The sequence below is a fragment of the Myotis nattereri genome (genome assembly GCF_964212035.1).
Source record: "Myotis nattereri genome assembly, chromosome: 15".
Lineage (NCBI taxonomy): Eukaryota > Metazoa > Chordata > Mammalia > Chiroptera > Vespertilionidae > Myotis > Myotis nattereri.
This window is the reverse complement of record NC_138090.1, coordinates 41674732-41698906: the sequence shown is the minus strand read 5'-3', so window position 1 is coordinate 41698906 and position 24175 is coordinate 41674732. Positions and strand designations below refer to the sequence as shown.

Below are 24175 nucleotides of genomic sequence, written 5' to 3'. Positions count from 1 at the left end.
TGGTGTACTGGGTGACACTCCAATCAACTGAGCCACCGGCTGGGACAGTTAGGATATATCTTGACAGCTAGTATGACAGTTACTACTTTGAGACTCTTCTTCAGGGTCCTTTGCTAAACTGTTTAATTTTGGAAATGGCTTGTCAAGTTAAAGAAAATGACTAGAATTCAATCTGAAAGCACATAATTCTATAGATTATCTGGGGAGAATGGAGATTTTCATTGTAGAGTTTTCCAATTGTGGACGCAAAGGGGCCACATGTTAACCTGACTAGCTCAGGGAAGGCCTGTGTGGTGGCGTCGCAAACTCAGAGGCCTAAACTAACCACAAAGGGTGGTCTGAAATAAAAACTTTTAAAACTAAAAAGCAGTTTATGGTGGGTAGTCATGTCCTAGGTCAGTATCTTCCCTAACAAAGGTCAGTCTTTACCTTAACTGAACCTGCCTATTGTCTTTTTCCATCTATGATAACATATCATTGTAATGTAAAAGCAAATTTCCTTTTTCCAGACCCCTCAAAGCACCGGGACCACTCTATGGAGACAATAAATCCCCTAATTGTTATTGAATTAATAACTATCCTGCACCCACCTAAGTAAAAAAGATGTATGTGTCTATAATTTTACTCTTTATTCGATCCTACAGGTTTCCCCGCTTTGCTTTCTCCCACCTCCTTAATCTATCACCAATGGATTTCATGTAACCCACTTACACATCCTTTTTTGATTGTAATGTATAAAACTGGGTGTGAAACTGCCATTCTCTGGAGCATTATCTTAATTCATTGAGAATTTGCTTCTAGGTATTTGTTGACAGTTTGGCTCAAATAAACTCACAAACATTCTTCACAGGTTTGAATGATTCTTACGTTAACATGACTTGGTGTAGTGCAGCAGGGTTCCAAAGAAGCTCACCCAGGACCACCCTGCAGACTGGACCTGGTGCCAGGATCCAGCAAAGGGCCTGCTGAGCCCTCTGACTCCTGTCCATTGGGTAAACTAGGGTGAGTCGTCTTTTGGATCAAGGACCTTCCCTTGCTTGTGGTAGAGGGTCTGACTTTATTTGAGATGTATTTTTAAATCCTTGAGGTGGAACTAAGTTTACGGGTTGACAGAACCCAGGTTAAGGCTAGACAGGAGGAAAAATGGGTGGCTGGGTTTTAACTCTGGCTTTTCAATTGGAAATGCTTTCTGAGAGTCCGAGCAAAAACCTCTACTGTATAAATGAGAGCTGAACTCTTTTAGCTCCTAAGATATAGGGGCACACCCTCCCTTTGGCCTGAATCTTGAATCTCGAGTGTTCGTAGGTGAGATTTCACTAAGAATCTTTGTGAAAGTGTCAGAGGTCACTCCTTATGATCTGCAGGAGCCCCATAGGCAAATCCCAACTCAACTGTAATTAAACTAACAGGCTCTTCTGGTGGAGCACCCATAAGGCTTGGTCAGTCAGCGTCCAGAGCCCTTCCGGTTGTTTTGGACAGCCGCCGGGAGAGAAACCGAGGGGCTTGGAAGGCGGATGGAATGTGGATGTGCAACCAGGTGTATTTTTAGGACAGTTTCAGTTCCTTACATGGTCTGACTCCTGGTGTCCAGCAACTCTTTTTTTCTGGTCTTTTTTGTTCTCTTGGGGCGGGAAGCTTACAAATGGTCATGAGGGATTATATTACCCTACAGTTCTAACATTTCCCTCCTCTTTGTATTTGTTAATAATTATTCTTAATTGAGTCTCTTTCTTCTGCCAGTCATCCTAAGGAACAAGGCACCCTGGTGCTGTTGGCAAGGATATATAATTAAACAGTTACCCCACAAATCAGAAACCTATCAGCCTGCAGTTTAGTATAAGAGAGGCTGAAATTATCAGAACGACTTATCTTGTAGTTATTAGATACTGAAAGACAATAACTAGAACACCCAGTGCAAGTCAGACATTCGCCATAGGGAGCTACTGCAACAACCTTTAGAAAAAACATTCTTGCATCCTTTTCCCGGGCAGTGGGTCCCAACGCATAAAGCTCCCCATATGTAACTTTCTTCCCAAAATGAATAGAATGAGTTGTATATTAGCAATAGGTGTCTCAACTCCTACTAGGCAAGATGTAACGGTCTGCTCCACCTAGGTTCCTCCTTGAGGTATTCTTGGGTTTAATCACTCCTTCTTCTTCCCCCTCTGGTGCCCATCCTACTCTGGTGTGATATACATCAAGGGCTTTACCCCTGCCAGCTTCAGAGCAGTTGGAGTGATGAGAAGCACGTCCCAGGGTCCCCATCCATGTTGATCATCCATGTTTTGTGTAGAACTCTGTCTCCTGCTAAGAAGGAATGTAGGGGAAAATATCCCTAGCACGTGCCAAATCATGAATTACAATCAGTGTTTGGTTAAGATGCTGAGTGGAGTTTGTCTGTGGTACCCAAGGCTGACGAACCCCATTGAGTGACTTGGGAAGTAAAAGCTGGTCCTGAGGCAGCCATAGGCCACTTGTCTGGTTTCTGGGCCTGGAGCTGAAATACAACTGAAGCCTAGATGTTATCTTTAGGGAGGAAAAGGTCAGAGGTTCTAAACTGCCTGACCATTGATACCTAGGGGAGGAAAGGTTACCCTGGGAGTGAGGTTCTTGTTTTTCCAGCTTTGCCCCTTTCTAGGCATCTGGAGCTTTTTGCCCTGGTGAGTTTCTGTACCTGGCCCATTGTCCTTGCTCTGGGGAGTCTAACTTCTGGGGGTCTTCTAACAATAAGTGTGTTCTATTTGTATACATATATTTTATTGAAATGTATGTTCTAGAAATTTCAGTCTGCTCTAGAAAGGAACTTGCAAAGATTCAGAGCAAGTTCAAACAGGAAACTCTCAGGGGTAGTAGGTGTCCAGTCAGTGACATCAGACAAGCCAAGAATGATGATTCCCTGTTGGGGCATGGGGGAGGGATATTCAGATATTTGAGGTCCACACATTGGGAGTTTATGAATTATTTCCAATGCTCAATGCACACTTCCAATAAACCATGTACAATGTTTTAAAATCTTACATATTATTTGTTCTTTGTATGTTGAAATTGTGTATTATATCTAAATACATATAGACTTTATATTATTATCTATAACTTTTTTACAGTAATTATTATTTACCAAGACATTATTGTCTTATAATGTTATATATTATAGAAAAGCAAAGTTTTTTAAAAAAATCAATTGCTTTATAATCAAATCTATAACTGTAACCAGACAACCAACAGGTCCAGGCTGCCTGTCACCACTTGAGCCAATTAAGCGGAGACAGGGTTGAATCATGTATGAGCTTTTATTCCAATACTGCTAGCAGTAAGGGAGAGCAGCAGGTCACCCACAAAAATCTGCTCTGACCCCCCTTGCCATTTGGCTGGTTATATACACAAGAGGGAGAAGATAGCTACATGCAGTTGCGAAGGGGAGGGTGGAGTCTGCAGTCTGGCCTTCAGGAGCTCAAAGTCTGATAACAAGGTGGCTAATCTTCTATGACGTTACAAACAGCTCAGCCTGTTCTGGGACCGGTCAGCAATCCTGGGAAAAACCCCCGGACGGGGTCCGGTCAGCAATCCTGGGAAAACCCCCCGGAGGGGGTCAGGGTCCAGGTGCAGCAACCAAATCAAAGCGTGTCCTGTCCTTGGTCTGTTCTCAATATGTATTTCTTTTCTGAGTAATGAACCCATCTGGACTCTGAGATGTCTCATCTTTTACAGGCCTGTTTCACCCTCCAGTTTCCCAGGGCCTGTAAGAAAACTTCTTATCTATAGGTAGTGAGGTGAATGATTATTAGATAACTGTGGCTCTTCTCTCATTACATGTCCTTCCCCACTCTCATCACCATGCCACTTTTGTCATCTACAGGCAGTCATTGTTTTACTCTGGTGCAGTTGCAGGTATGTACATCTTTAGAAAAATCCATGTAAAGGACTCTGACTTACTCTAAATTGCAGGCTTCTAAGCAGGTCATATCTTTGATCTGAAGAAGATTTATGGAACTCCAAGGAATAACTGAATTTATGAAAATACAGGCAAATAATCAGGATAAACAAAACTGGTTATGGGACTACATGAACTGAGGATGATGATTGTTCTTATTACTCTGTTTAATATATTGCTGATTTTTAAATCTGTTTGTTTTCCAAATAGAAGGAAAACTAAAAAGCAGACATTTTGCATTATCATAGGAACTGATAGTACTCCCAGGAGATAAAGACTTCAAAGACCACAACTTACAACCAGGAGATTTTTGTCCATTGGAAAAGACATCAATTCAAGACTCTCTCCAACGGTGTTAAAAGGGACCTTACCTCACCAGGAACCTAATCACAAATGGACATCTGCCCTGTCTCTGACACTTGCCTTCATCTCAAGGATGAGAAGTTGCCGGCCATGGAGGCAGACAGCTATCCTAAGACGTCAACAAGGCCTGTGTGCTCAAGGACTGATGCTGCTCAAACCTTATTCTTACATCACCTCATTGTTATTGATTGAATGTATATAAAACGATTTTTATATTGTTATTATCCTACTTATGGTTTCCTACTGGAAATAATAACTGTCTCTTCAGGCCCCAGCCATTAGATATGAAAAATTTAACTTGGGTACCTGCTAATCTTTCCACCTACTAGTCAATGACATTCTGATTATCAGTTATGATAATGAAATCGTAGAGAATCTTAATTCATCTGGCCAAACATATCATAAGGTACAAGTGACAGTGGATAAAAAGGAAAACATATAATTAAATTAATAAAAAATTGTGATAATACATGTAAAGGGGTTTCGGTTGGCTGGGATGCTTATTTCCCTCAGAACTTTCCTGTCTAGTATTAGATATTTTCCAAATCAGTATAACTGGTTTAATATTGTTGCTTTTGTTCCTGGTATGTAAATGTCATACTAGATGCAGAAAAACAAAATGTAAGACAAGCAGCAAAAAGACTCAGATCATGGTGGCTCAAAAATTAGAAATGACCCAGAATATTTTTTTAACAAGGACATATAGGGTATGACTGTCTCCCATTCACCTGCTTTTTTATTTTGAATGATAATAATTCGATCTTCAATGCCATCTCAGGTTATGGTCTTGCACCATCCCTAGTGGTCCATCCTATTCAGCAAGACAAACAATGACACTGAGACTTCCTAGGCATGAGCCATCCTCGCACCACGGACCCGTTATCCAAACAAAAGGTTGGTTATCAATACATCCTTTAGATTGATTTATGACCAAAAGGGGGATGTGTGGATGAAAAATCACCAAAAGGGGGATGTGTGCATAAAAAGGGGCTACATGCTAATGTGATTAGCGCAGGAAAGGCCTGTGTGGCAGCCTCGCAAACTCAGCAGCCTCAGAATGCCCTGCGTTTACGTAAAAGCCACTGAGGCAGAGCAATGTCTCTGGTCCCAGAGTGGGTCTGACTAAGGGCTCAGGAGCGCTGGAGGCCTCTTGCCACCTGGACCTGATCAGGCTCACCCAGGAAATGCATGCTGTAAGCTCAGAGGAGAGGCAGCAAGTGCTTCTCATGCCATACAAACACACTCGATTTCTCCTCCTGTCATACAAAAATGCTTGATTCGACTTAGGTCTTAAGTGAGATGAAGGGGATTGCTGAGGCTGCGGCTGGGACTCAAAACAGGAAAATTCCCGGTAGCACTGCAAGTAAGAGCCCAGGCCTCAGCCCCAGGAACCCGAAAGTGGGATCCCCGGTACTCAGCCCAGAGGAGTACCTCTCTTACATCCCTTCCTAGTTGCCAGAATATGTGAACTGGACAATCAGTGGGTCCAGGCTGCCTGTCACTACTTGAGCCAATTCAGCAGAGACAGGGTTGAATCATATACGGCGTTTATTTTAATAATGCTGACAGTATGGGAGAGTAGCAGGTCATCCACAAAAATCTGCCCTGCCCCCCACCATAAGTCAGATGCTTCTATTGGGTAGAAGGACAAAGATTACATGGGGAAGTAGGCAAAAGGATATGTCAAATGGCAGTTTACAGGTAACGAGGGCTGGAGATTTGCAAAGGCCTGTGGGTATGCAAAGGGCTGGGGGTCTTCAAAGGGATGGCAATAGGCAAAGGGCTGAGGGCTCTTATTTCTGCAATAAAATTGTTAATCTTTCCATGCCAATGGGCAGCTCTCCAAGGAGGACAATGGATTACATTTCCAGGTGAGCTCCCAGGTCCCACGTGCAACTCCCAGCCAGATTAGAATGTGCCTTCGTTAATCAGAACAAAGCAATCACGGTTAACAGAGCATGATTAACATTTCTTACAATTATAGCTGGTCCCCAATATTCTATTTCCAGCCCCATCAAACTCTCATTTAAAAAGGTCTTGCCCTAACCCAGTGGTCGGCAAACTGCAGCTGGCGAGCCACATGCGGCTCTTTGTCCCCTTGAGTGTGGCTCTTCCACAAAATACCACGTGCGGGCACGCACATACAGTGCGATTGAAACTTTGTGGCCCATGCGCAGAAGTCGGTTAGGGCCTAACTGGTTTGCCTCAGTGGACTGAAGGGTCCCAGGTTCGATTCCGGTCAAGGGCATGTACCTTGGTTGCAGGCATATCCCCAGTAGGGGGTGTGCAGGAGGCAACTGATCGATGTTTCTCTCTCATCGATGTTTCTAACTCTCTATCCCTCTCCCTTCCTCTCTGTAAAAAATCAATAAAATATATAAAAAAAGTAAAAAGGTCTTAAAGTTTAAACTTTGGGAAGGTTGTCAAATATACTTAACCAAAAGATTATATCATAAACTCTTTGTAAGTCTAGGTAAAACAAACACATATTTTATGGTAATAACTCTAAAAGACAATAATCAAATTTAAACCAGTTTTACTATTAAATATTTTGTTCAGACCACAGAATCCTGCTTGACCCATATATTTAATCTCTTTAGGCCAATAAAATATCATACCCTAGAATAATGCCATTGAGGCAGAAAACATACCACATATAATATAGACCATATCACATACAGACTATACACATAATTCAAATTACTAATTTTTGCAGAGTAAACGCAAGATTTTTTTTCCATTTGCCCTTGATAATTCTTTTTTCCTTGATAATTCTTAACAAGACTGGAAAAGGGGTGGGAAGATCCTAATTACCAAGCATGAAGATCTGTTGAGACTCTCGATAAAAAAAGCCTCAAGGGCTGTGAATGCAAGAGAGTGGTGGAAACAAGGAAAGTCTTGGCTCCAATTTACTAGTAAGTGTTGGGTGTGGCTGGAGAGGCACCAGGTGTTAGTCCAGTGGGGTCTGACCAGACCTGGGTTCAGCAACCTCAGTACTTGAATTTAGCTAGGAAAGAATTCAGAGTCAAGACTCAAACTATAAGAGAACATTCATTTATAAAATCACAGAGGTGGAAAAAGGAATTCGTAGAAGAAACAGGCTCAGGAGACAAGTTATAGTGGCAAAGGAAGGGCCCTTGGAATTTAGCAGTGAGGAAGGTAAAGGTGATGTGCCTGGGGGGAGTGGGAGAGGAATGAGGAAGCAGAGGCTTGGGCCTGCTCTCAGGAGGGAGAGCTTGCTGGGTCCTCCATCCTAAGGGTTTTAAGGGTGATTTTAAGGGGGGGTCCCAGGGGAAGATCTCAATAGAATACTCAGCAGCTTTCCAGAATATTCAGCAGCTTTCCAGAATATTCAGCAGTTTTCCAGACCCTTTCAGGGTCTAAGTCTCCACTGATTGATTGGCCCTGCGCCAGGGCAGGGGGTCATTATTCAGTGCAGCTGGTCCTGACGCAGCCGCAGCTTTGCATGTCTGGTTTTGCTACTTCGCTGGGCCGGGGGCTGAAATACAACTGAGGCCTCTAGGGAAGAGAGATCAGGAGATGCAACCACATGACCAGCAACACGCTGGGGGAAGAAAGGTCACCCTGGGGAGGAGGTCCCACCCTACAATTGTCCTTTGCTAGGCACCGGGGCTTTCTGCCCGGGTGACTGTCTGACCTGGTCCTTGCTCTTCTCATGTCTGTCTATCTGCCTGCCACTTGAGGAATTAAGCAACAGGAGAGAACCAGGCTGGGTTTTTTTTTTCTGTATAAACTTAAAACTGTCACAAACTTTTATAACCTTCACAACCTTTTACAAACTTTTCTACAATTTTCACAAACCTTATCCATTCTGAAATAACTATCCTTAGAACAACTCACTTTCTTCCTTTTCTTTAAAAAATGAATCTCCATACCTCATGAGGCCTTCTATTACCCAAACCATATAATTTCTTTCCAACTTAATTAGAATTTCTAATTTTTAGAAACCTCAATTTCCAATGATAACCAAAAAGTAAGAAACTAGTATTCCCTAGATGGACTTTTATGAACAAATTTTATAACCTTTATAAACATAGGTTTCTAGCCCCTCTGCAAAAGCCAAAAGCAGGTGAACTCAAGACTTGTTTAGCAATCACTGTCTTAGTATCCCATGTTATTTCAAAATATCTAGATATTAAATAATGATTAAATTTACTAATTTAGAAAAGAATAGCTGAAATAAGTTAAAATTATTTCCTTAGATGGCTGTCTTTTTTTTCTTTTGATAAGAATGCCTTTCCAAAAATTTGCATTTTATTTTATTATTTAAAAAAATTCTTTATTGTTAAAAGTATTACATATGTCCCCTTTTTCCCCATTGACCTCTTCTAGGCCCTACCCCAGGCCTTCACTACCCTGTTGTCTGTGTCCATGGGTTATGCATATATGCATACAAGTTCTTTGGTCGATCTCTTCCCACCCAACTAGCCTCTCTCATCTTCCCTCTGTGATTCAACAGTCTGTTCCATGCTTCTATGTCTCTGGATCTGTTTTGTTCATCAGTTTATTTTGTTCATTAGATTCCACATATGAGTGAGATCATGTGATACTTGTCTTTCTCTGACTGGCTTATTTCATTTACCTCAGTGGTCGGCAAACCACGGCTCGTGAGCCACATGCGGCTCTTTGGCCCCTTGAGTGTGGCTCTTCCACAAAATACCACGTGCGGGCACGCACGTACAGTGCAATTGAAACTTGTGGCCCATGCGCAGAAGTTGGTTTTTGGCCTGGGCGGGTCTATTTTGAAGAAATGGCTTTAGAAGAAGTGGGGGGTGTCGGTCGGTCGGTTGGTTGGTCAGGCGACGGGAGACAGGGCACAGGGGAGGTGCACACGCGCACGATTCATGCACAAGTTGAGTGAGCCAGTCAGTCAGCAGTCTCATGTGCAGTGGTTAGTGCTAGTCGCATCCGCAATTCGCGTGCAGGTGACAAAAGTACCTACTCGAAGCATAAAGTTACCTGTATTTTTCCAACCAGCTGCAAATCCTACAGGTATTTTTTGTCATCAATTTAAGAATTGTAATTATTTTGTGATGGTGGCTTTATTATTATAAAATGAAACATTTTTTTAGGTGCCCTGTATGTTGAGATGGTTTGGATATATAGAGAGGATGAACGAAAGGAGATAGATGAAACAAGTATACAAGACGAGTGTGGATGGGAGAGTTGGAAGGGGTTGACCTCAGCGAACGTACCTCAATCAGATTGAGAATGTTTTTAGCAAAGGCCAGCTTAGGAGTACCCTACTTAAGTTAATAACAATGTACCTACCTATATAGTTTAAGTTTAAAAAATTTGACTCTCAAAAGAAATTTCAATCGTTGTACTGTTGATATTTGGCTCTGTTGACTAATGAGTTTGCCGACCACTGAGTTAGCTTAATTAATACTCTCCAGGTCCATCCATGCTGTTGCAAATGGTAGGAGTTCTTTCTTACAGCTGCGTAGTATTCCATTGTGTAAATGTACCACAGCTTTTTTACTGAGGGCACTTGAGCTGTTTCCAAATCTTAGCTATTGTAAATTTCATTGCTATAAATATAGGGGTGCATATATTCTTTCTGATTGGTGTTTCAGGATTTTTAGGATACATTCCTAGGAGTAGGATCACTGGGTCAAATGGGAGTTCCATTTTTAATTTTTTGAGGAAACTCCATGCTGTTTTCCATAATGGCTGTACCAGTCTGCATTCCCCCCCCTGCCGTACTAGGTTTCCCTTTCCTCCACAGCCTCACCAACACTTGTCCTTTGTTGATGGTAGCGATTCTAACAAATATGAGGTAATACCTCATTGTCATTTTAATTTGCATCTCTCTGCTGATTGGTGACTTTGAGCATTTTTTCATATGTCTCTTGGCCTTCTGTACATACACTTTGGAGGAGTGTCTATTTAGATCCTTTGCCCATTTTTTAATTGAATTGTTTGTCTTCCTTTTGTTAAGTTGTATGAGTTCCCTATATATTTTGGAAAGTAGCCCCTTATTGGGTGAATCACTGGCAAATATGTTCTCCCATGCAGTGGGCTCCCTTTTCATTTTGTTGATGGTTTCTTTTGCTGTTTAGAAGCTTTTTATTTTGATATAGTCCCATTTGTTTATTTTCTCTTTAGTTTCCTTTGCCCCTAGGAGATGTATCTGTATTGCTACAAAAGATGTCTGAGATTTTGCTGCCTATGATTTCTTTTAGGATTTTTATTGTTTCACGGCTTACATTTAAGTTTTTTAAAAAAATCCATTTTGAGTTTATTCTTGTGTTGGTGTAAGTTGATGGTCTAGTTTCATTTTTTTTTTTTTGCATGTATCTATCCAATTTTCCCAACACCATTTATTGAAGAGACTGTCTCTAATCCAATGTATACTCTTGCCTCCTTTGTTAAATATTAATTAACTGTAACAACTTTGGTCGATTTCAGAGTCTCTATTCTGTTCCATTGATCTATATACCTGTTCTTGTGCCAGTACCAGGCTGTTTTGAATACTGTGGCTTTGTAGTATAACTTGATATCTGGTATTGTGATTCCTCCAACTTTGTTTTTTTCCTCAAGATTGCTGAAGCTTTGTGTGTGTGTGTGTGTGTGGCTTCATATAAATTTTTGGAATGTTTGTTCTATATCTGTAAAATATGCTGTTGGTATGTTAATAGGGATTGCATCGAATCTATAAATTGTTTTTGGTAGTATGGACATTTTAATGATGTTGATTCTACCAATCCATGAACACAGTATATTCTTCCACTTGTTTATATCTTCTTCTATCTCTTTTTTCAACATCCTATAGTGTTCCAAGTGTCCCATTTAGCTCCTTGGTTAAGTTTATTCCCGAGTCTTAATTTTTTTGTTGCAATGGTTAATAGGATTTTTTAAAAATTTCTCTTTCTGAGAATTCATTATTGGTATATAAAAATACCATGGATTTCTGGATGTTAATTTTGTATCCTGCTACATTGCTGAATTCATTTATTAAATCTAGTAGTTTTTTGATGGAATCTTTAGGGTTTTCTATGTACAGTATCATGGCATATGTGAATAATGAGAATTTTACTTCCTCCTTTCCAATTTGGATGCCTTCTTTTTTTCCTTTTTGTCTGATCACTATGGCTAGGACTTCCAGTACTATGTTGAACAAGAGTGGTGAAAGTGGGCATCCCTGTCTTGTTCCTGTTCTTAGGGGAAATGTTTTTAGTTTTTGCCCATTGTGTTTGATGTTGGCCGTAGGTTTGTCATATGTGGCTTTTATTATGTTGAGGTCTGATCCCTCTTTGCTGAGAGCTTTTATCAAAAAAGGCTGTTGCCCCCTATGTTCATAGCAGCACAATTTACAATAGCTAAGATCTGGAAACACCCCAAGTGCCAATCAGTAGATGAGTGAATAAAAATATGGTGGTATATTTATACCATGGAATACTACGCAGCAGTAAAAAAAAAAAAGAGAAGGATCTTGAACACTGTTTATGCCTGATTTTCTCTAAAGCTGAGATGGCAGCCAAGCACATCCTCTTTTTTTTTTTTTTTGATGAGCCTATTAATAACATTTATTGAGTTTCTATTGGGTCTATTCTATGCCAGATACATATGCATTACGCCTTTTCTGCAATTTGAAAATCCAAAAAGCTCCAAGACTTAATTTTACATAATTAATTTAGCAATGAAGTCTGACCTGAAATTATGTAAAACTATTTAAACAGTCTTAATTAATCCCACTTCTATTCCACTGCAGAAATATGATGGTGTTTGCATTTCGGGTGCTGTCCTAGATCCCACTGTAGAACTGTTAAATATTATACAATATATGCACCATGCTGTCCTTCTAAAAGGCAAACTAATCTGAATTCCCAAACACATGACTCCCAGTTTTTCAGATAATGAACCTTAGACCTGTAGCACTTTGACTGATTAAATTGCACGTATCAGTCAATTAATACTGACTGGTCAGACATGGAAGCTGAGTCATTATCAATGCAAAGGAATAAGGGAACCATAAAAATAACTAGGCTGTCCACAATCATGGGTATTTCTGGGAAATAAAATCTGGAAGGAGGATTTAGAGTTTCAGAAAATAAGACACTTAACCATCCCTCCTAAAACTCTGTTCATTTTGAGAAAGGAGAGCTCACTGAAGGGTCTTTAGGATGTGGTTACACATCCTCTCTTAAGAGTGTAGCATTGCTATTAATCATGTGGCATCTTATGAGCTGCACATCAGTGATGCTCATTTATTTGTGGCCTGTTATCCCTTGGAAGGCCCAGGAGAACCTTGTTTTGCTGCATTCTTTGAAGACCAAGCTGAGATGAAGAGGGAACATGGAAAACAAATCCTAAGATATCTAAGAGGATATGAGTAAAATCTGCCTTCCAGGGATTAAGAGCCCTGAGACAACTGGGGAACCAGCATTTAAACTCTAGAGTCTGCCCTGAAGCTGGAGAACAAGTTAAGCAAGCCCCTGCTGGACCTGAAGGCCATAGCTTCTGCCAAGAATGAATCCATGTCGTATACTTCCTGGAAACGTACCTGGATGAACAGAAGAGTAACATGAACTACCTGCAGCGCCAGCTTGTATATCATAAGGAATTAGAAAAGCAGGCCCGGGAGGAGGAAGACTCATTTAAAAAGCTGGCAGGAGTGTTAGGTAAACAGACCCAACATCTGAAGGCAACAGAGCAAGTCTTCCAGTTGAAGTCGGTCCCAAAATCAGCCAGTTAAGAATCTTCTCCATTTGACAGAAGACTGCTTTCCTTCATTGGTGTGTGTGCATTATAAAAAAAAAAAAAAAAAAGGAGAAAAAGGATCTCTTATTCTTTGAGACAGCATGGAGGGACCTGAGAGTACTATACTAAGCAAATAAGCCAGTCAGAGAAATACAAGTATCACATGATCTCACTCATATGTGAAATCAAATGGACAAAATAAACTGATGTACAAAATGGATCCAGTGACAAAGAAGCATAGAATAGACTGAAATCTCCAAGGGAAGGCAGGGGAGGGTGGATGCGTGGGAAGTGATTGTCCAAAGGACTTGTATGTGTGTATATACATAGTATATATGCATAACCCATGGACCCAGACAATAGGGTAGTGAAGGCCTGAGGTAGGGGCAAAGGCAATGGCTAGAAGGGGTCAATAGTGGGGAAAAAGGGGACATTCTAGTATGTGATGCTGTAACCGGACAATCAGTGGGTCCGTGCTGCCTGTCACTACTTGAGCCAATTAAGCAGAGACAGGGTAGAATCATATGTGAGTGTTTATTCCAATACTGCCAGCAGTATGGGAGAGCAGCAGGTCATCCACAAAAATCTGCTCTGCAGTCCCCCATAAGCCAGCTGCTTATAGGGTATAACAAGGATTACATGAGAAAGTAGGGATTACAGGCATGGGGAGTAGGAGGCTGGGGTGGGACTCCATTGTTTGGGCAACAAGGTTGTTAATCTTTCCATGGTAATAGGCAGTTCTTGAATGAGAGTGGTTCCATGGTTGATTCCCAGGGCCAAGGTTGACTCCTGGGAATGTACAACTCCCAGCCAGGTCAGAATGTCCTTACTTTAACTAACACAAGGCAATCACGGTGAACAGAGCATGATTAATATCTCCCATAACCATAGCTAGTCCCCAATATTCTATTTTTGCCCTGTTATGGGTTGGCTCAACGAGATAGACCACTGACTCAGAATTTAAATTTAAGAGCCTTTTATTAAGCTGGCCAGCTGACCACAGCACCTATCTCCCCCTCTGGGAGATTCGGAGCATGTGGCAGAGATCAAGGGTGCAGTATGATCCTTTATAGCAAAACAGTGTTAGAAAAAAATACAAAGCATTCCATTAGCTGTTCCTTAGAAGTTCACAGAAAGTTCATAAGCACAAAGGGGGGGTAAACAGAGTCACACCTGGCTGGAGCATATCATAACACATTGTTTTTCTAAGACAATCTAGCAATTTTTCTTCTATGGTTCCTAACCCTGACACAATCCTCCATACGTCAGTCCCCCCTCCCAGCACATTCTGTAACATTCTGTAACCCTCCCATGCCACAGTTCCTCACCCTAGCACATTCCCTACTGGTCTTATGCCCGAATCAAATCTTTGATTCAGTGCCCTCCTCTATGATATGAAATTGAGGAGGCATTTGGCAATGTAGGGGTCGAGCCACTGGGGAAGAGTCCGGCATTTGGTGGTGAAGAATTGGCTCGGCCGCTGACATAGAGTCTTAGTTCCCATGTCTTTCTCCTTCCCATTGGTCAGTTCACCAGGTGAGAGGCATGAGGAGGACGGGGTTACAATTTCCAGTGCCTCTTTCCTGCGACTTTGATGGCGGTTGGAGTGCTCAGCACCACCTGGTAGGGTCCATCCCATCTAGGTCGTGGCGCATCACCCAGACGAGATCACCCGGAGAGAAGGCAGGCTGTGTTGGACTGGATCACAGCACGTCCTCCTCCCGTATGGCTCTCACCACCCGTTGTGCTGACGTGGTGCTGCTCTGCAAAGCCTGTAAGGACTTAAGCAAATTTCGGGTGGACAGCCGGGCAATTTCTTCCTCCCTTAGGCGGGGAAGAAGAGGTGGCGGCCTGCCAAACATAATTTCAAAAGGGGTGAGTTTTTTTTATATACGGAGTACACCTAGCTCTGAGGAGGGCAAAAGGAAGGAGACTTACCCAGTTTTCGCCAGTCTCTAATTTTAACTTAGTTAATGTTTTCTTTAAGATCCGAATTATCCTCTCTACCTGTCCAGAACTCTGTGGTCTATAAACACAATGCAATTTCTAAGTAACTTTCAGGGCCTTAATTATGGATTGTAACTTTGGAGATAAACGCCGGGCCATTGTTGGACCCCATATATAGTGACAGGCTAAACCGGGGGACAATTTTAATGAGGAGTTTTCTAACTACTACCTGTGCTGTCTCTGCCTTGGTTGGGTATGCCTCAGGCTAGCCAGAGAAGGTATCAATGAAAACCAGCAGGTACTTATATCCTCCTCGTCCTCCTGGTATCTCAGTGAAGTCCACTTCCCAGTGTTCTCCGGGGTTCTGACCTCGGAATCGCTGTCCCAGTGCGGCCACAACAGGGGGCCCTTGATTCACCCAGGCACACACTTGACACCTTCTAGCCAAGTCTTGGGATATTTTCTGGAGCCCTGGGATGTAAAATTCTCTTCCTAGTAGTTCTTATAGCTTCGTTCCCCCCAGGTGGGTGCTTTGGTGGGTCTGGGAAACGATGGTCCACCCCAGGGCTTCTGTCACTATAGGCCTCCCGTCTGGCAGAATTAGCCATGCAGCCTCTCCTTCCTGGGCCCTTACTTTCTCAGCTAGCCACTGCTCCTCTGGCAGATGAGTAGGCTTCTCTGGGAGCCTTGGTGCTGGCAGGGCTACGAGAACTTCTAGGGGCCCTACTGGTCTTTTAGCCACTTCCTTGGCCTCCTGTAAGGGCAGTGTGAGGAGATATATCCTTGGAGTCCCTGGTAGGTCTGACAGAGCCAGTGCCAGGGTGCTCACCAGGGCTTCTTAGATCTCCCCTGGCTCCTCCTCATGTCACTACTGCCGCCCCCGCATACCGGGTACCTTCCTCTACGAAGCTGCTCCCGTCTGTGTAGAGGGTCTCATCTGGATTCTGCAGGGGCTGGTCCACAAGGTCCTCGCGGAGGGAAGTGAGGGTAGTCAGTGTCTCCTCGCAGTCATGCAAAGGGGCCTCTGCCTTCTCATCAGGGAGGAGTGTGGCAGGGTTCAAGGCAGCTGTTTTCAGGAAGCTGAAATGTTTGCTCTTTTTCCCTTTCCCACCAGAGGGCCTGAGTGAGTGCTATGAGTTCCACAAGGAAGTCCACCTTTTGGCCCCCCATTGTCAGGGTCATTCTGGGCTCCTGGGGGCCAGCTGAGCCCCGACAACTCCAATCCACCTCCTCCACCAGCATGGGAGGGAGTCGGTTCCCCTGCACGTTCAGGGCACTCCCTTTTCCAATGTCCTTCCTTTCTGCAAAATGCACATTGATTTTTCCCAAGCCTTGGTTGGACTCTTTTTCTTCCGCGAGGCTTTTCTTTGTCTTATTGTCTCTCCGGCCTCTTGGGCCTCCCTCCTCGCTCAGGGCCAGGAGGACCTTGGCCATTCGGGTATTTAAACTTGCCATCAGGTCCTCCCAATTGTTAAAAACCTTCTGGGCCACCTCAATCAACTTAGAGATTGATTTCTTTTAAAGCTTTCTAACTTCTGTCATTTTTTCCTAATATTTGGGGCTGACTGGGAAACAAATGCAACATTGACAGCCCTCCGACTTTCTGGGGCATCAGGGTTAGGCCCCTGGACTGTCTCTGTCACCTTAGAGAGGTTTGTGGGTCTCCAAGCAGCAGCTCGGATGCCCTCTAATAGAGTCTGGTGATACTGATCGAGAGCCTCCTTTCCCCTGTCACTGTAGGGGTTCCAGTTGTGTTGCCTGGAGGGAAACACAGCCTTTAATCTGTACTAAAGGAGCTTTATTTCCTTACAGGGTCTTACATGTCACAGGACCTCACAGGGTCTGTAATTCCTATAACAGAGGGCTAGTATTCATCACTTTATTAACACCCTCTGTTCTAGACAGGCCTTTCCCAGTTTTCTACAGTTGAGGTTTTGTGCCACCCCTGACATGGGCATGGTCGCACAGGCTGTAAGACAGTATACAGGTTGCTAACTGTCAACTGTCTCTCAGTAGAGACCAAAATTTAATGGGTATTCTTTGCCCACCTGGGCAACTGCCCTCTCGGCAGCTAGACACCTTTTACCTTTTGGGTTCATCCTAGATAGTCTTCTTTCAGGACAGTTTACATATAGGCTAATTCTTCTTTCTAGCCATAAATACAGTTTGTCCAATTTCCTTAAAATGTATTCTGGCACAGGAGAAAGTTGTTTTGCTGTACATAGGTAGCTTAACAGCTATACAACTGGGCTCGGACCTCTGCCTAGCAAATTGCAGTCTATAAGTTCAATATGCAGCCTCCGGTCCTCCTAACCCAGCGAGGTTTCAGCTAGTCTCTGAGTCAGACTCCTCCTCTCTTGGAGAATTTCAAAGTCCTGATGGCTCCCAGGTCCAGAGAGAGTGCTCTTTTCTTAACTCTGTTTATTAGTTACAGGGCCCTGCTTTCCTTGTCTTCCCACCAGTCCCCTTTATGGCAGAGCAGCGACCAGGCCTCTTTGAAGGGAGTGTGCTGGAAGGGGATATCAGCCCCTCCTCTTCCAGCAGCAACAGGTACTAAACCCTTTCAGTACACTTGCAAGCAGGGAGCTTTTACTTGCTCTATCTGCAGTTTTCATAGATCTCAGGCTTGCTACTCTATTTCTGGGGCTGTAGGAAGGCTAGTACCAGTCACTGGCTTCTGGCTTAACTGCTGTAGCCTGCAAGCAAAAGGCCCAAGTACTTTCTCGCTGCTGCTGCTGCTTCTCTTTTTTAGGGCCACTGCAGGCAGCTCAGGCATCCAGCCCCCCTTCTTTGATCATTCATTCCCCAATCTGGTCTGGAGCTGGAGAATAGCGCCTTTATCTGCCTTGCATCACCAGAGGGCTGCTTGTCTGGCCCCAGATCTATAGAGGGCCAGCCTGCCCTAGTGGCAACATAGGAACAGCAGGACTGGCGGATGTCACAAGGTCCTGCAGGTTCTCCCCTCTCTCTCTCTGTCAAGAGCTGGTGGCGTGGCCTGGGCCTGAGTCCAGGGCTCACCCAGATCCGGCGCCTGGGGACTATAGAGGGCAGCCGGCTAATGGGTTCTTCCTGCTCTCCCTGAAGGACCGGGGGAGCCTTTCCCTTCTGGGGCCCAGCCAAAAGAATTGTCTGTCTCTGTCCCAATTTTCTCCTCGGGAGGCAAGCCCTCATCCACCGGGTGGACAATATGTCAACCCAAACCTGAATATAAGGAATTTGATTAGGGTGCCCTGGGCGGCCGTATATGACATAATGGGCCCGGCAGGCAGTGGTCAGATCAAAAGACCCTGCATCCGGCCACCCCTCCTGGAAAGTGGGCCACTCCTGTTCACAGAATCGCTGTAAATCAAAAGCACTAACATTATAATTTTTAAATCTACCCCAGAACTTCAGTTTAATATAGTAAATTACAACCTAGGTAAGAGCAACTGATAGACAGAAATCTTTATTAACTAAGTAGGCTGATTCCCCTTTAACAGTGAGCAAAAGACTCTGAGAAAAAATAATTCTCGCAGCTGCAAGAGGCTTTGAAGACTCTTAAAGGGGCCAGCCCAAACGTTCAGCCAAGCGCATCAACAGAAAGCAGAATAAATCAAAGTAGCTTTTACTTTACACAGACCAGTAATGATTTACACTTTCTTAGTAGATCAGCCCAGGCTGGAGCTGTATCCAGTCCCCCTTCTCTATAGTAATTTGGCTAGTCCCAAACAAACAAACTTTTTCCCGACCCCATGATGATTGGGGGTGAGAGACAGACAAGGGAGGGGGTGACCTGTTTTCACAGATCCTCACGCAGATGCCCGCCTGGCTGCGTCCCTTGGGAGCTTAGATTCGTCGTAGCTAAGGTGCACCCGTATAAACCCCGGGCCTGGTCACCTCCACATGGGGGTGAGTCACCGTTATGCCATATGACGAATAGCGGAACCGCAGGTTGGGGCCCACTCGGACTCTGTAACCGAAGTCGTGGAGCCACACAAAGGAGAGGAGAGGGCAGGCCCCCTCCCTCCACACTCACACACTTTCACCAGACATTCACTCAGAGGTTAAACAATCCACCCAATTCCTAACAATTTCCCAATTCCTGAGGGAGCTCTATAGCTTCCCGGGAGGTGATCAAGCTCCCCTTCCACTAACCCGGAGTGGGCCTGACTGGTAGGGGGTCGACGAAGATGACTGACCCTGTCCCATTTGACAAAGACAAAGACAACAAAGAACAAAGACAAAACAAACCAGCCAAATGCAACCCAAGGTTTCCCAGAACCTGCAGCTCGCTCCTTGAAGTCCTGAAAATGTTCAAAAAACATTGCAGCAGGGTGTACACAGAAGCAGACAACTTTTTGACAATAAACACCAAGACAAACAAATACCAGACAGACAAACCCAGTGCAGCCTACAGCCGCACGAACCAGGGACCCCGGCCACCGTCGTGGCCGTGGGTCAGGACCAGGAGTACCGCTGCGTCCAGCCCTCCGTATAGGTCCTTCCGTGGGACGTCCCAGTTCCTGTTTAACGACCGGTCCTTACCTCTCTCGAGAGTCCAGGTGGCCCGGTTTCCGAATTGAAAGTTTTGGGTGGAGTGGAGGCCTCCTTGGTAGTCGTTCTCCACAGGTGTGGGGTATCTCGCTGAGTGCCCTGCGACAAGTGGGGGAGAGCCTCCTGCCTTGAATAGGGGGTCCCTCTCCTCCCTGCTGGGGGAGAGCCTCCTGCCCTAAACAAGGGGTCCCTCTCCTCCCTGCCGGGTATCTCGCTGCGGGCCTCCAAATGTTATGGGTTGGCTCAACGAGATAGACCACTGACTCAGAATTTAAATTTCAGAGCCTTTTATTAAGCTGGCCAGCTGACCACAGCACCTATCTCCCCCTCTGGGAGATTCGGAGCATGTGGCAGAGATCAAGGGTGCAGTATGATCCTTTATAGCAAAACAGTGTTAGAAAAAAATACAAAGCATTCCATTAGCTGTTCCTTAGAAGTTCACAGAAAGTTCATAAGCACAAAGGGGGGGTAACAGAGTCACACCTGGCTGGAGCATATCATAACACATTGTTTTTCTAAGACAATCTAGCAATTTTTCTTCTATGGTTCCTAACCCTGACACAATCCTCCATACGTCAGTCCCCCCTCCCAGCACATTCTGTAACATTCTGTAACCCTTCCATGCCAGAGTTCCTCACCCTAGCACAGCCCCTAACAATACTTTCAACAATAAAGATTTAATTTTTTAAAAAGAGTGTTGGATTTTGTCAGATGCTTTTTCTCCATCAATTGATATGATCATGTGATTTTTGTCATGCAATCTGTTTATGTGATGTATCACGTTGATTGATTTGTGAATATTGTACCAGCCTTGCATCCCTGGAATAAATCCCACTTGGTCATGGTATATAGTCATTTTAATGTATTGCTGGATCCAGTTTACTAATATTTTGTTGAGGATTTTAGCATCTATGATCATTAGGGATATTGGCCTGTAATTCTCTTTCTTTGTAGCATCTTTATCTGAAACAAAAAATTGCGTTTTAAAAAGATGGCCCAGATGAGAGTTCTTGATGAAGTCCACATATTTGCATTTCAAAGGTTCTAGGATTTTGGTTTCATAAAGCCAATTATCTACTGTTAGGGTGAACTACCCTTCCTCTGTCCTGCTTGGACATGTTTTCTGAAATATATATTGTTATAAACTTTTCCCCATAGCTTGGAGCAGATGGCTGGCACCTGCAGAAGCAAGGTAAGATGAATCCCCCTTGCTTGACCGACCCCTGCACTCTCCTCCCTTGACTCCCTTGACCAACTCATGCCCTACCCTCCGCTTGACTGACTCTGCACCCACACCCTGGCCCAATACTGCACAGTTTCACCCTATGTAAGAGAACCTAACCACCCCCTTGGTGCTGACACCGACACACTGGTCTCAGCTCTCTGTGGGAGAATGAAATAAAATTTTTCAAACTCACAACCTTTCTTGGCCTGGCTCCTTTCGGCAGGAACACAACATTTTGGTGCTGAAACCCGGATAGCTAAGGGAGCCTGTGGGGACCCCACTCCTGGTTGCAGGCTTCTCCAGACCACACTGGTCACTTGAATTTCTGGTAAGAGACCCTCTGATTTGCCGGCTTTTGCCTCACCAAAGTCCTCGCACTCTTTGGGGACGAGGTCCCTGGCTACCCTGTGTTAGTGGGATGCCTTACATAGAGGTCAGCCTTCCTCTTCTCTCCGTTGCTTAGTTCAGACTAAGGTTGGGATGCCTTCCCTTCAGACTTCTCACCTCCGGGATAGACTTCTTACTCACCTTTCCCCTCTCCACCACACCAACCCATTATGGGAAACCAGCACCCCTTCAGATTGCCTCTTACGGAATCTTAACCATCTTAACCTCACAGCTGATGTCAGACCCAAATGACTCATTTTCTACTGCAACTTGGCTTGGCCCCAATATGATAATGAGCTGAGACAACTATTGCCCCCCTCCCCCCCCGCCCCCCCTCCCCCGCCCCCCCCGCCCCGTACGGGGCAATGGTCAGAGATTCTCCACGTCCAGGCCTCCTTCCTCCTCCGCAGTCGCCCTTCTCTCTTCAGGACTGCACTGCTTATCACTGTCTTTGTTCTCAACCTCCCTGATGAACCTCCTTTGACCCAGCTGACCATTCAGCCCCCATACCAACTGGGGGACAGGGAATTCTGGCCTGTAAACAAACCTCTAAATTGTAGCACTGTGCTCCGATTAAGTTTGTTTTGCTAATACTTATAGTCCGTTACCAAGCAAGGGATTTAGGGGAAACTTAGAGAGTGTGTGTTGCCACCATTTCAAATGAGTTAAAGGGAACTTGCCTCACAGTCGCAGCAAATGGCCTGCCTCTCGCAGCCGTAAGGCAGAGCAGCCTGCTTCCCACCCACCCCCTTCCACAGAGCAGTTGCCTGTTTAACTCTTTCTTTGCTACAAGACTGCAGGCACTTGTTTGCAAAACTGCAAAAACCTACTTAACAGTCCTGCCACTATCAGGATCAGAGCTCATTATCAATTAAACCCTAAAATATTACCCCTAAGGAAAGCAGTAAGTAAAAGCCTAGTAGAGGAATTGTTCAGGTCTGTTAGGGCCCAGCACTTCGGGGATACATTTTAACCAATAGACAGCCTCAGGCATTAGGGAAAAGTTCGCCAAAACTAGCCTTAGGACCCCAGACCCCCACTGAGCAATTGGTAGAAATAACTGGCAGTGTGGTTTTTAAAAATATATATATTTTATTGATGTTTTTACAGAGAGGAAGGGAGAGGGATAGTTAGAAACATTGATGAGAGAGAAACATCGATCTGCTGCCTCCTTCACAACCCCTACTGGGTATGTGTTCGCAACCAAGGTACATGCCCTTGACCGGAATCGAACCTGGGACCTTTCAGTCCACAGGCCGATGCTCTATCCACTGAGCCAGACCGGCCAGGGCCTGGCAGTGTTTTTTAACAACAGACTGGGCAGGGAAAGAGCAAGAAAGCCATCGCATAGAAACAAACGGCTCGGTTTTTAGCCATATGCCACCGTATAAGGGCCGTGCCCCCTCTGCCACAAGTTCAGCCACTGGCAGAGGGACTGTCCTGGGGTTCTGGACGGTCCCCAGGACCAGAACCTGTTAGGGTCACTGAAGGAGGAACGCACGAGGCCAATAATGGTGAGGGATTTATACGATCATCCGCAAACCAGATGGGCTGAGCCCCCAAATGGAGCCAGCACTCAGAGACAGGGGGTCAGAGATTTTAAAGGACTCTAGGCGGACTTTTTCTGGGAGGAGAATTCTCTGGGTGGTCTGGATCCTAGGAAAGTCTGGAGGGGAGAGATAATGGTCTTAGCAAGTGGAATGTGGTCTAAGCAAGAGGGAATGTCCATTGTGAAGTGGCCTAAAGGTCAGTTCCCAGGGGAGGGGGTATCGATTCAATTATTTGACCAGACCTAACAAACCTACCCACACAAAGGACAAGGCTCCAGACGGCCCCCACTAAGAGCATCACCACTGAAGGGATGGAGTCAAAGGTGGCCCTCAAACTGACAGGTAAGACAAGTAAATTTTTTGTAGACATGGGGGCTGCTTACTCATTCACCAAGGCCTTTTTCTTCCAAAACTTGCTTGATCACTGGGGAATGTGCATCCTCAATGCTACACTTTCACTCTACCCCTCAACTGCAGCCCCAGAGTCTCACTTTTAGCCCTGCCTTTCAGAAGCTACAGGGAGGAATACGGCCCTGTCTCTAAGGAAAGAATGTGGTGCTTTCGACTCCAAGTGGCTGGAGGCTGCAGTCTTGAGATAGAGGCTGCGGGGCCTGCTCTCCCCCACCCCCCACTCTCCACCCCATCTTTTCTCCAGTCTCCTAAAAAGTTGTCACGGTCATGCTAATCCTGTTACAAAATTTATCAGGGAAATGGCTTGGATAATAATTGGCTTTAAAACCTCATAGAGTTGTTAAGACAATAAATGTAACTGAAATGAAGGGTTTTTAATAAAGCTTTTCAGTGGTTATATATGACTCAGTTTTCCAAAGTCGTTGGTAACCTAAAAAACTTTGAAGCATTGCTGGGTTAAATAATAAAAGTTATTGAACATCTAAATATTTTAAAATGACATAAAATACTAAAACATTAATTGCTAGATAAGTCTTAAGTTTGCCTGCTTTTTAGCTTTTTATTACAGAAGATCTACAAAGTGGATTTGGAACTGTTGATGTAATGTCTTGTGCTTTATTGCAGGTGCATTTTCTTGAAAGTAAGAGTATGTTTAAAGTGTGTTCATAAATATCATTCGAAGGAATACTGGCTATTGTTAGGTTGGAGAGAGCCCAGGATCAGATACATGCAGATGCGTGACGAGATAATGGACCCTCCCTGGAATTTCTAACAGATCAGCGTGCCAGACACAGATACTGACTCCTTCCTGAATACCCTGCTGACCTGCTGCGGCGGGAACTTCCTCAGTTCATGTCCCCGCCCCTCACCCAACCGCAGTATAAAATAGAGCGCCCCCCTCTCTGTTGGCGCGAATTCACTGGCCCCACCTTTGGGCTGGTGGGTTTCGCCCGGGGACACAGAATAAAACTTTCTCCTTTCCTATTCTCTGACCGGCTTGGTTCTCCTTATTTTCTGTGCCGCCTCCTGAGCCACCTAACAGTTATTTACTCTTGGTTATCATTGGAAATTGAGATTTTGAAGAATTAAAAATTCAAACTAAGT

General features: G+C 44.4%; 1 long non-coding RNA gene across 1 annotated transcript; it reads left to right on the top strand.

Annotated features, from left to right (window-relative positions):
• The first annotated feature begins 592 nt into the window (after nucleotides 1-592).
• LOC308531079 lies at nucleotides 593-24175 on the top strand. Its single transcript, XR_013996891.1, has 6 exons — nucleotides 593-1002; nucleotides 4180-4423; nucleotides 5073-5188; nucleotides 20657-20690; nucleotides 20947-21051; nucleotides 23696-24175. It is a non-coding gene; the product is annotated as an uncharacterized lncRNA (long non-coding RNA).